General features: G+C 34.8%; 2 long non-coding RNA genes across 4 annotated transcripts; both read right to left on the reverse strand.

Moving 5' to 3' along the window:
* Positions 1-259: 259 nt before the first annotated feature.
* LOC139897030 (uncharacterized) lies at positions 260-1,861 on the reverse strand. The gene is made up of 2 exons (XR_011776424.1): positions 1,751-1,861; positions 260-821 (listed from the first exon to the last, which is right to left on the reverse strand). It is a non-coding gene; the product is annotated as an uncharacterized lncRNA (long non-coding RNA).
* A 119-nt stretch (positions 1,862-1,980) lies between these two features.
* LOC139897029 (uncharacterized) lies at positions 1,981-3,698 on the reverse strand. 3 transcript variants are annotated; one of them, XR_011776423.1, is made up of 7 exons: positions 3,559-3,698; positions 3,288-3,465; positions 2,947-3,022; positions 2,717-2,859; positions 2,518-2,605; positions 2,352-2,424; positions 1,981-2,131 (listed from the first exon to the last, which is right to left on the reverse strand). It is a non-coding gene; the product is annotated as an uncharacterized lncRNA (long non-coding RNA). The 3 variants fall into 3 exon arrangements; XR_011776422.1 differs by having other exon boundaries at positions 2,367-2,424; positions 2,940-3,022; XR_011776421.1 differs by having other exon boundaries at positions 2,940-3,022.
* Between the last annotated feature and the right edge of the window lie 6,242 nt (positions 3,699-9,940).

The raw sequence follows: 9,940 nt of genomic DNA on the forward strand, positions 1-9,940 counted from the left end.
ATGAAATAAAAAACTAACAATGTTTAATTGAAAATTTAAAAGAACGACAATAAAAAGTTGCAATACAAATGAAGTCTTAAAGTACAAAATCTTAACAAACAAAAGAAAAACATCTTAAGAATTCATTCGTTTCCAAGCATCACATCTTGAGCAAACATAAGAAAAGCAAACATATATGGCAACTTAAATATATAGGTACAGTACCCGATTCTTTATATCAAAAAATTAAGTGATTTTTAAATTATAAGAATCAAAACAGTAAGAGAAAAACTCCAAATTAGAAATCATCGCAATGAACTTGTTCCATTTCAATAAAGGTTTAAGAAGCTTCATTATAATCAAACTTGAAAAAGCCCCATTTAAAGAAAATAGCGGGAAAGAAAACCCTAAACGGCCCACCAACAATGAACCCAGATTGACACCTTAGAAAACATTACTGCATTACAATTTTTAACATGATGCCTTAAACCAAATCACTTTTTGAAGATGCTAGACTCCTCTATCTTTAAACATCAGCTGATCTAATCATACATTATACCTCATATGTAAACTTTAGTAGATAATCTATTATACCTCTTGCTTCCATTATTCTATTTGTGCTTCAACCTCATCATATTCTGTTCTTTCCATAGGACTTGTTTCACAAAGCAACCCATAACCAAGCAAACCAAACAAAAAAGAGTTATGATTTTTTAAAAGATTAAATACTCATAATACTCATAATAACCATAGAACAAACCTTTAATCAAACAACTTTTACTAATCCAGATATAAATTCACTGTTCGTCAGCTCTAATTACTGTATTTGATACGTTGATCCACTGCGAATATATGCAATTAAAACTACTTAAGCCAGTACTTATTTCAACAATTTGTTGTCATGTTTCACCCAAAAGGTATTCAAAATATTGTTAAGATAACCCCAAACCATTCTTTGTAATCGTGTCTTTGTCGATTTTGAATACTTCAAAATCTCAGCTCCTCATATCAAGAATATTGTAAAAACATATACTCCGTAACAAACTTATCCACATTTCTCATATTGCAAAAAACATCCATATTAAAAATTTCATTAGTTTAACCAAAGAGTCAACTATTATTATTATTACTATCAAAGTTGTCTATAATAACCTTAATATAACAAAAACACAAACGTTCATTAATAATACTACCAACAATTCAATTCCAAATATCACCAGACCCTTCCCAATGAGACCATGATATCCAATACAAAACCATTTGACTTATAAAAGTCAACATATAATCATAATAAGTATAATAGGCACTTTGGAACTCAAAATTCGGAATAATGTAAACAATAAAAGAGAGCCAAACCACCTATTCATTACTATAACTATCAAAGATCCAAAAACCCAAAAAATAAGAAAACAATAAAAAAACCATTTTGTCAAGACCTGAACCCATTTCAAATTGTTCAAAATGAGCACAACTCAAGCCATCACCTAACAATAGTTTGCAATGATGTTCTAAAAAAGATAGTTTACAACACCTAAATATAGCTTCAAATGCATTGTTTAGTTCAGTTGATTATCTACTTTATATATATATCAATATATTATATATTAAAAAGTCGATCCAACCAAAACACATAAACAAAATCACTTCACATATTCAATATACAAATCATATACACAATACTAATTCAATAACGGTAGCAAAAGAATAAAGCATAAAAATTAACGTATAATATGCAAAAAAAGAAAAGTAGTGTGAAGCAAAAAATACTAACTCAGTAATAAAGCAGGTGCCTTTGAACGGGTTGCTTACTTTAATATCATCGCCAACATGTTTTTACTACGGGTTAAGATATCACGTGTCATTACGATCCGTATATAGTTCCCGCAACCAGCAAGATAGTATAAGCTTTTATCACATGGTTCATGTATGAAGTAAACTACAAATATCATCCTAGACTATGTCCAATATGCTGTTAAATAACTATGTCGTAAAAAACCTATTGTCGATTCGGTGTTGCTGGTTCTGAATGTTTTTTTCAGAATAAAAATGTCGCCACGAAGAGACAAATAACAACCACCACCACCACTGAATAAACCTTTGATAGTTCTTGATCATTGCCAAACTTGAGCCCCAATATTATGCCTACAATGACCTGTTTCAAAGCTGAAGTTAGTAGCATCTTAAATTGCAGTAGTAAAGTTGGCACATTCGACCGGGTTAGGAAGCATGTAAAATGGGTCGGGTAAGAATAACTGCCATGCAACATCTATTATCCATTTTTTGAACTATTTGTAATTCATTAAACTGTTAAATGTGATTGCCAAGAAAAGAAGAAAAAAAAAACAGAAAAATAAAGATATTTAACTACGAACCTAGAGCAACTTTACCGGTTTAATGCGTTTGAATATACTTCAGCAAAGATCCAAAGACCTGACTTTACCAATGCTAACAAACCGGCATCCATTAAACAGATCATCAGTAGGGTTGCATAGAAATTATCTAAATTTATATATCGATGATAGAAGAGATGTCACCTACAGGATATTGCTCTGAATGTGATGGTACATATCCAACTTCAAAAAGAACCTCTTGCGACAAAGATAAATTGTTCGAAGTATCAATCAAACTGAAAGGAAAATGATCTCTAAATGTCAGATATTATAAGAAAAACAAAGCTCTTTATTTTTTTAAGTTTTATGACAGATTTTTTATGACAGTATACTTGAGAAGCACTTACAATGTGGTCAGTAGTAACCTCTCAAACACTATTTACCATGACATTATACTTCAGATACAAATTGACGGTTGTGATGAAGAAGTTAGACTCATCTCCTGTTACCGGAGCGTCACATGTAACATGATTCTCTGTTAACAAAGAAGCTGTAGGCAAAACATTATAAAACGAAAGACCAAGCAATTGCTATATCTAAACTCTTTTATAGAAGTTATAATATACTTACAACATACCAAGTGCTCCACTTTCTCTCAATTTCAACCAAAGTTTAACCTATTATTATTAGACATCCATATCCAATTTTTTACCCTGTAACGACGCAAATCAACACAAAACTTAATTAAACAATTTTATTCATAAACCCTAATTTAAGTAAGTGACAAAAGATTAAGAATCGAACATTAATCTACAAAACGCCTAACAACCAAATAGTAATTATAACTTGTTTATTTTAAAAATAATAATATACTAACACTAAAATGATGATTATAGCAAAAATGAATATTATTACTACGTAGTAGTTATCATCAAAAATATTAATTAAAGTTATATAACTAAAAATTATATGATAAACCTGTAATCAGAGGCAGCACGATGAGGTGCAGCTAGAGCTTCAGATCCCCGGCAGCTAACGGCGTTCGGACCTGCGAGACATCGATGTCTTCGGGAGGAGTTAATCGAATTCCGGCCATATTTGGAAGATGAAGCAGATGGATTTTGAGAAAAACACTTATTAAGGATTACCTTCGAAGCTAATTGAGAAAAACACACAAATTGTTACTGCTTCTTTTACAAATCGCGATGAAAAATTGGAAGAAAAAAAAAAGATGTGAAGAAAAACGAACCTGTTAAGAAATATTGGAAGAAATCTCGATGAAGATTTAGATTTTCGCTGGAAGATGAAGATGTTTAAAGTTTTTTTTTGCTGGATGATTAAGTTTTGGAATGTTTGGGGTGGCGTGTTTCAGGTTTTTGATAGTTGCTTTTGAAGCGTGCAATTTTTTAGAAGCCCAAGGTGGTAAGACATCTTTATTAGGCACGCTTTTATTTATTTTTTATTTCCCTTTTTTTTACTGATTCTCTTTATTTATTTATTGTGTAATATTTTTTATTAAAAAATAAAATTGTACTATGACATCAGCATGAATGCTTCAAATTTTTTCTTTATATTTTTGATTTTTTTTAAAGGTTGAGAAACACTTATTTATGACATCATGTAATTAGCCTTATATAAGAAAGTAATAGAATAGATACTGTACAACCATCTCTCTTGAACAACAACGAAACCCCAATTTTATGTTCTTCCTCTGCGCAATCTTTCTGGCCTCCTTCAAAATCGATTGATTTCTCACTTCCACTGTTATTGTTGTGTATTTAATTACGGTTTCAATATAATTATCAACTGCTTTTGAAGCGGTGGTTGTTTGTTGAAGCGATGGTTACGCTTTCAGCCTGTTACCCGCCGATGAACAACGATTTAAGGTTTTTTATCACCTGCTTTCGAAGCCGTTGTCTTTGTAGGCGGCGCCTTCGTTTTCGATTACTTACTTGCCAATGGAAAACGATTTAAAGGTTTTACCTTTTATTTGGTTGTTGGAAAGACAAATAAGGGTTATAGCTGTTTGATTTTATCCGTTCGTTTCTGTTCTGGTGGCATATATTTTTAGTTGGAAATTAGGGTTTAAATCTATTGATCTGATATCGTTTCCCTTTATTTCCGGATAATGTTGTCGACATTGTTATTGCCACTGTTTGAGTTATCTCGAATGTCGTGATTAGTTGCTGGTATGTACTTTGATTTTGCATTATAAGTATTCTTAAGTTTTTTATTCTTATGCAAAACATTGATTTTGGTTTGAGATGTTTTGTTTGTTGATAGTTTCTTGGCCATTAATACTGTCGTCATTAGTTGCTGCGGTTGTTTATACTAACGAAATCTGTCAACAATAATTGATGCTACGAAATTAATGTTTGTAAACGTTTTTATATTATGGATGGTTATAAAAAGTAGCTGTGATGTTAGATAAATTTTCGGTACAATTAAAAATGACAAAGAATGCGTTAGAATCCTTTGCAACTTGGCATGGCAACCTATGAGTTGCAGCCGTTGCAATTCACATTCTTTTTATTTGAAGCATATTTGTACATGTATGTATTTGAGTCGCAGTCTTTGTTGTGTGATTCATGCTAGGAATCATTATATATATTGACGTTAACATTAATACTATATATATCAGCCTAGGGTGTTGATTGTCGCTTTTTTCCTTGTAAAGGGCCGCTAAAAATTGTTGTTTTGATACTAAGTCGTTAGGTGGGTATTTGTATTTAATGAGCTACGTGTTCGTTTGGGAAGTGATACACTGTGGTTATTGATACTATCTTCGCATAGCAACATATGATTTGCTAATGAATTACAGCTACTGTGATTAATATTTTCGGACATGTTAGCAAATTCTACTTTATAAGTTTCCAACGTTACGTCAGGAAGTTCTTAAAACGAAGCTGTGATGATTGTTTTTCTTAGTTGAGTCTTACAAAGACAACAAATGTTGGGCAGCCACGGTAGCTTACAGCTTCCAAAAAATTATGAATGTTGTTCGTTGGAAGAGGTTTAAAAAAAATTGGCAATGATGAGAAAATGTGGGAGTTTGGTCGAGCAATGAAAAAAATTGAGTTCGTATCTTGGCGGGGGAATCTATGGATTGCAGTCATGACGATTCAAATTTTTTTGCTTGATTTATACACATACCTGAGCCTTATTTCTACTTATAATTATTTTTTAACTTTTTTCGCATTTGCTATCTTTTTTAATAATATTTTTCGTTCACCGGAGAAACTGGCGGACAATAATTCCTGATTTCCTGGTCACTACAATCCCTTCCACGAACGGATATGTCAGTTGTTCTTGCGTACTCTACTCCCGGTATGATTTATATATTGTTTTGTTATTATGGGCTAAGTTTAGATGTTATAAATGTACATTTGTGATATGTTTACATCTTATATTAGCTGCCTTCTTCATCTCAACTACGATGGATGCTACTAGAACAAAGACTATATAAGATATTATTTGTATTATTAGCATTGCTTGAAATTACTATAGTAACGTAATAAATTTCATTATAATTTGAATCCATGAAACGGTGCAGATGATAAGAAAGAACTATAAAAAAGAAGAACGATTAATGAAGAAAAAGTATCACAGCTTCTGTTTATTCACCAACAATGTTTTGTCCGACAACCCTTTTCGGTAGCAAGGTAAGAACCTACGTACGCAGTAATGTGACTGTAATCATATAGTTATTTCTTTTGTCTAGCTAAGATAATAACCTATCTTTTGTCAAGCCATGTAACTATGTCAAGGCATGTAAATGTAAGTACACAAATACGTCTTTTGTAACTATATAACGATGTAGCTATATCTTATGTTTCATAACTATATATATCTGATGATTGCATTTAAACCGACTAATGCAAAACGTGACCTTACAACATCGAAAGAGTTTTCTTATATGAGTATTGTATGAAAGGCAAATATGATGTGTATGGCAATGAGATTTATTTGATGGACTTCTGTTACGAACAAAATGTTTCTTTCAAATGCATGTTGAAAGTATGGCATGTTGTCATGTCAGATTCGAACTTCAACTTTTTTTCATTTTGTTGGTTAGTTTCTTGAATTGTTATAGTTATAGGTACAAATTATAGTTTCAATATTCGAAGCATAATATAACTATATATGAAGCTGACTAACTTTTGATTTTTGTGGATGTGATTTGTGTCATTTTTATCTTAAAGCAGTTGAGGAAGGGTGGGCAGCATGTACCACAAGCTCGGGGCTCGACGAAAGATGAAGTCTCACTTCTTTTTTCATATTGTAATATCTACGGAAACATTTCGTTATTAACTAGGAACACAATGTAATGGAACGTTAATAACATCTTGTTTGCCGCAAGTCTGTAACTATAATTTTCTTTCTATTAAGTATGTAATCTCGCAGCGTAGCGGGCCACATTTCTAGTTAATATATATAGAGTACAATATGGTTAATATATATAGAGTACATTGCATATTGCAGATCTGTAGTGGGATTACATTGTTGATACTCGCTATGTGCGTCCTACACTACCTATACGACCAAATTGAAAGCCAAGCGAGCACTATTGAAGTTGTGATATGAAAATACAAACAAGTAACAACCACCAGCGGAAAAAAACTAAAATATACATATAAATTCGATCTCGTATTCAATCCCATGTGCCACTACTCGAGAACCGCACAACCAAAACGTTCACTGGGAAATCCGAGAACACCTAACTGAGGCCTGCAAACCATGGAAAACTCTTGTATCTGAAAAACCAACATGTCCATCGAGTAAGTGCCAATCACCGTTGACAGACAATACGACCCCGAAAAAAACCCCAGCAAACATTCGTTTTCCGATGTCAACTAAGTCAACAACGCCGGCAACGACACCGAGCCCACCCGGATAGACTCAACGACGGTTAAATGAAATGAACAAACAAGCATCCAACAGATCAAAACCAAAAATCGCACCAAAAAGGAACCAGTCAGCTCCGCCAATTTTCTGGGAACGTTTACAAACCCGCTGATTCCGACAGTCAAAACAACAGCCAGCATTCACCGGTAGCTGCCGAAAAAACCAACAGCCACCAGCAAACTCCAGCCGCCACAATAGCAGCCGGCGGCAACCAACCACCACCTGTACCACCTTCGGCTGTCGGCTACCACTAGCTGCCGCAACGGCCGTCAGCAGCCACTAGTGGGTGCCTGTCAGCCACCAATAGCACAAGCAACAACAGCCGCCTACCACAATGTGTAGCCACCAGCAGCCACCTCGAACCGCCAGCGACTACTAGCAGCCAACCTTGGCCGCCAACAGTCACCACGGGCCCAAGGTAGCCGCTGGCTGCCAACAAACCGCCAGAATCCACAGATTTTAACACAAAGCACCCTGCTGGAGCTCGCCACCAATACACATCCAGGAGAACGAATCCTAAAATAGGTACAACAGTCAAAGAAACACAGGTCGTAACCTTCCTCAATCGAACGGAAATGAAGGACTGAGTCTAAACAGCCCCAAACCAAAACCAACTTACAGATCCCGTATGAAAACACACTGAATCGCCACCTGTATGCGGATCTCAGACCGGAGAAGCAAATCAGACCTCAATTCGCCAAAAGAAGACGGTGGTGATTGAACTTATTTTAACAAAAAGCCTGAAAAACCGAACCACCGGAGAGATGCCGGTGGTCGGAGAAGGCAACAGCAAATTCTACAAAATGAAAGGAAGGAACACGGCTGAAGATAATGGTGATGACGGTGGCTTAGGTAACCAGAAAAGATGAGGAGATGAGATCAAAATGAAATTTACAAAATATTAAGTGATTTATTGTTAGGTACTCACTTGGAATGTGTAATTTGTGAAATTAATTTTTCATTTCCTTAAACCTATATTATCATCAAAACTTTATACACCGTAAGTAACAGCATAACATAATACTATAAATTTAGCTTATTATGGTGAACGATATGAAGTCTCATCATATCCAATACTGTATATCACTTCCCTTTAACTACAATCTTCATTATACTACCAACGCTTGTCTTACTTTCATTAACCACCCTCCCGAGATCTTCATGTCGGCTAAGGTTATTCGCGGTAAAAGGACTAGAGAGTTAAAGTCGCTGGACCAACTCCTCTATCACACTCAAGACCTTCGGTGGAATATGTTTGATCATACCTCATGTTTGTTATACATGGTGTGTTCATTTGGTAAATTGGAGACTCCTTAACTTGTCAGTTTCCATAATTAATCTAGATACTAAAAGGTGCTTTTTTTCTTCATATTTTACTCTTTGTACAAAAAATAAAAGTTTGATCTATTATTACATCATAGATGGCATGGCACGAGCGGTAAGGGTGTGGTCAATGGAGGAGGGTACCTCACTCACCACACGAAATCCTACTTTCCCTATTCTATCCGATGAATTGGCATCCTCACTTAATTCCATGACACTTGTTGAGATTGGGGATAGCAGCTGAATTACTTCTAGCCAAGGTTGGAGAATTCGGATCTCGGGGAGATCTCGTTTGGACTTTAATCTCGGGGAGATCTCGAATGTTGACTTACATTGACATTATAGTTTTTTAGATAAAATTATACATAAAACATAAATATATGTGTATTTATATACGGTTTTACGAGATTTTATCAAAATATCCGAGAAATGAGGGAGAAAATCTTAGAAATTACGAATTTTACAAGAAAATCTTACAAATTAGCAAGAAAATCCGAGAAATCGTGGCTTTGACTAAGTTTGACCCCGTTGACCGAGAAATCTCGGGAGATGAACATCTCGTCTCGGTTGCCTTCTAAAAACGAGATCTCGGGGAGATCTCGGGAGATTTACAACACTGAGTTCTAGCACAGGTCTATTAATTTCTTTATCAGAATTACAATGCTACTATGAATTTAATACCAAACTGATCATTTAAGTCTCTATTCTGTTCCTACTTTTCTTTAAAGACAAACTCACACACACTCATACATGAAATATATACTTTGAATTTAATGTCCACCCCTGAACTCGAACCCCCAACCTCTTGGTTGAAGGGAATAGCTCTACACCGCCAGTCCAATGGCCCTTGTTCCTACTTCAGTTGTTTAACTCTATTTCGCAATTGAAAAGACCTGCTTTGCACCGGACTATGGTTGTTTCCATAGTGGATAGAGATGTGGATGAATGTTCACTCAGCTAAATATTAGAGAGGTAAGTCAAATATACTGCTACATACATGCAATGAGGCGGGCAAACAAAGACCGCGTCCCAGTTCACGTAATTAATATGCACTTAGAAGATCACTTACGCTATATTAGAATCAACTTGCCATTATCTTGATTTCTAGCTTGGTAGTGTCAAGTGTCACTTGGAGTTCCCCCAAACACTTCAGTGGGAAATCATAAACTAGTAAATAATCTTATCCCAATGAAGTGTTTGGAGGATCTCTGAGTGACAAATGATGTGTTCTTCGTTACTATTCTTCTGAAGTTACTTTTTTGTGTTTGGAAGTTATTTTGCATGTAAAGTGGCACTTGGAGTTCCCCCAAACACTTCAGTAGTAAATCAAAAACTAATAAAAAGATATACATCCCAATGTAGTATTCGAAGGATCTCTGAGTGACAATTGACGTGTTCTTCGC

This window comes from Rutidosis leptorrhynchoides, chromosome 3 (assembly GCF_046630445.1).
Source record: "Rutidosis leptorrhynchoides isolate AG116_Rl617_1_P2 chromosome 3, CSIRO_AGI_Rlap_v1, whole genome shotgun sequence".
In the NCBI taxonomy this organism is placed as follows: Eukaryota; Viridiplantae; Streptophyta; class Magnoliopsida; order Asterales; family Asteraceae; genus Rutidosis; species Rutidosis leptorrhynchoides.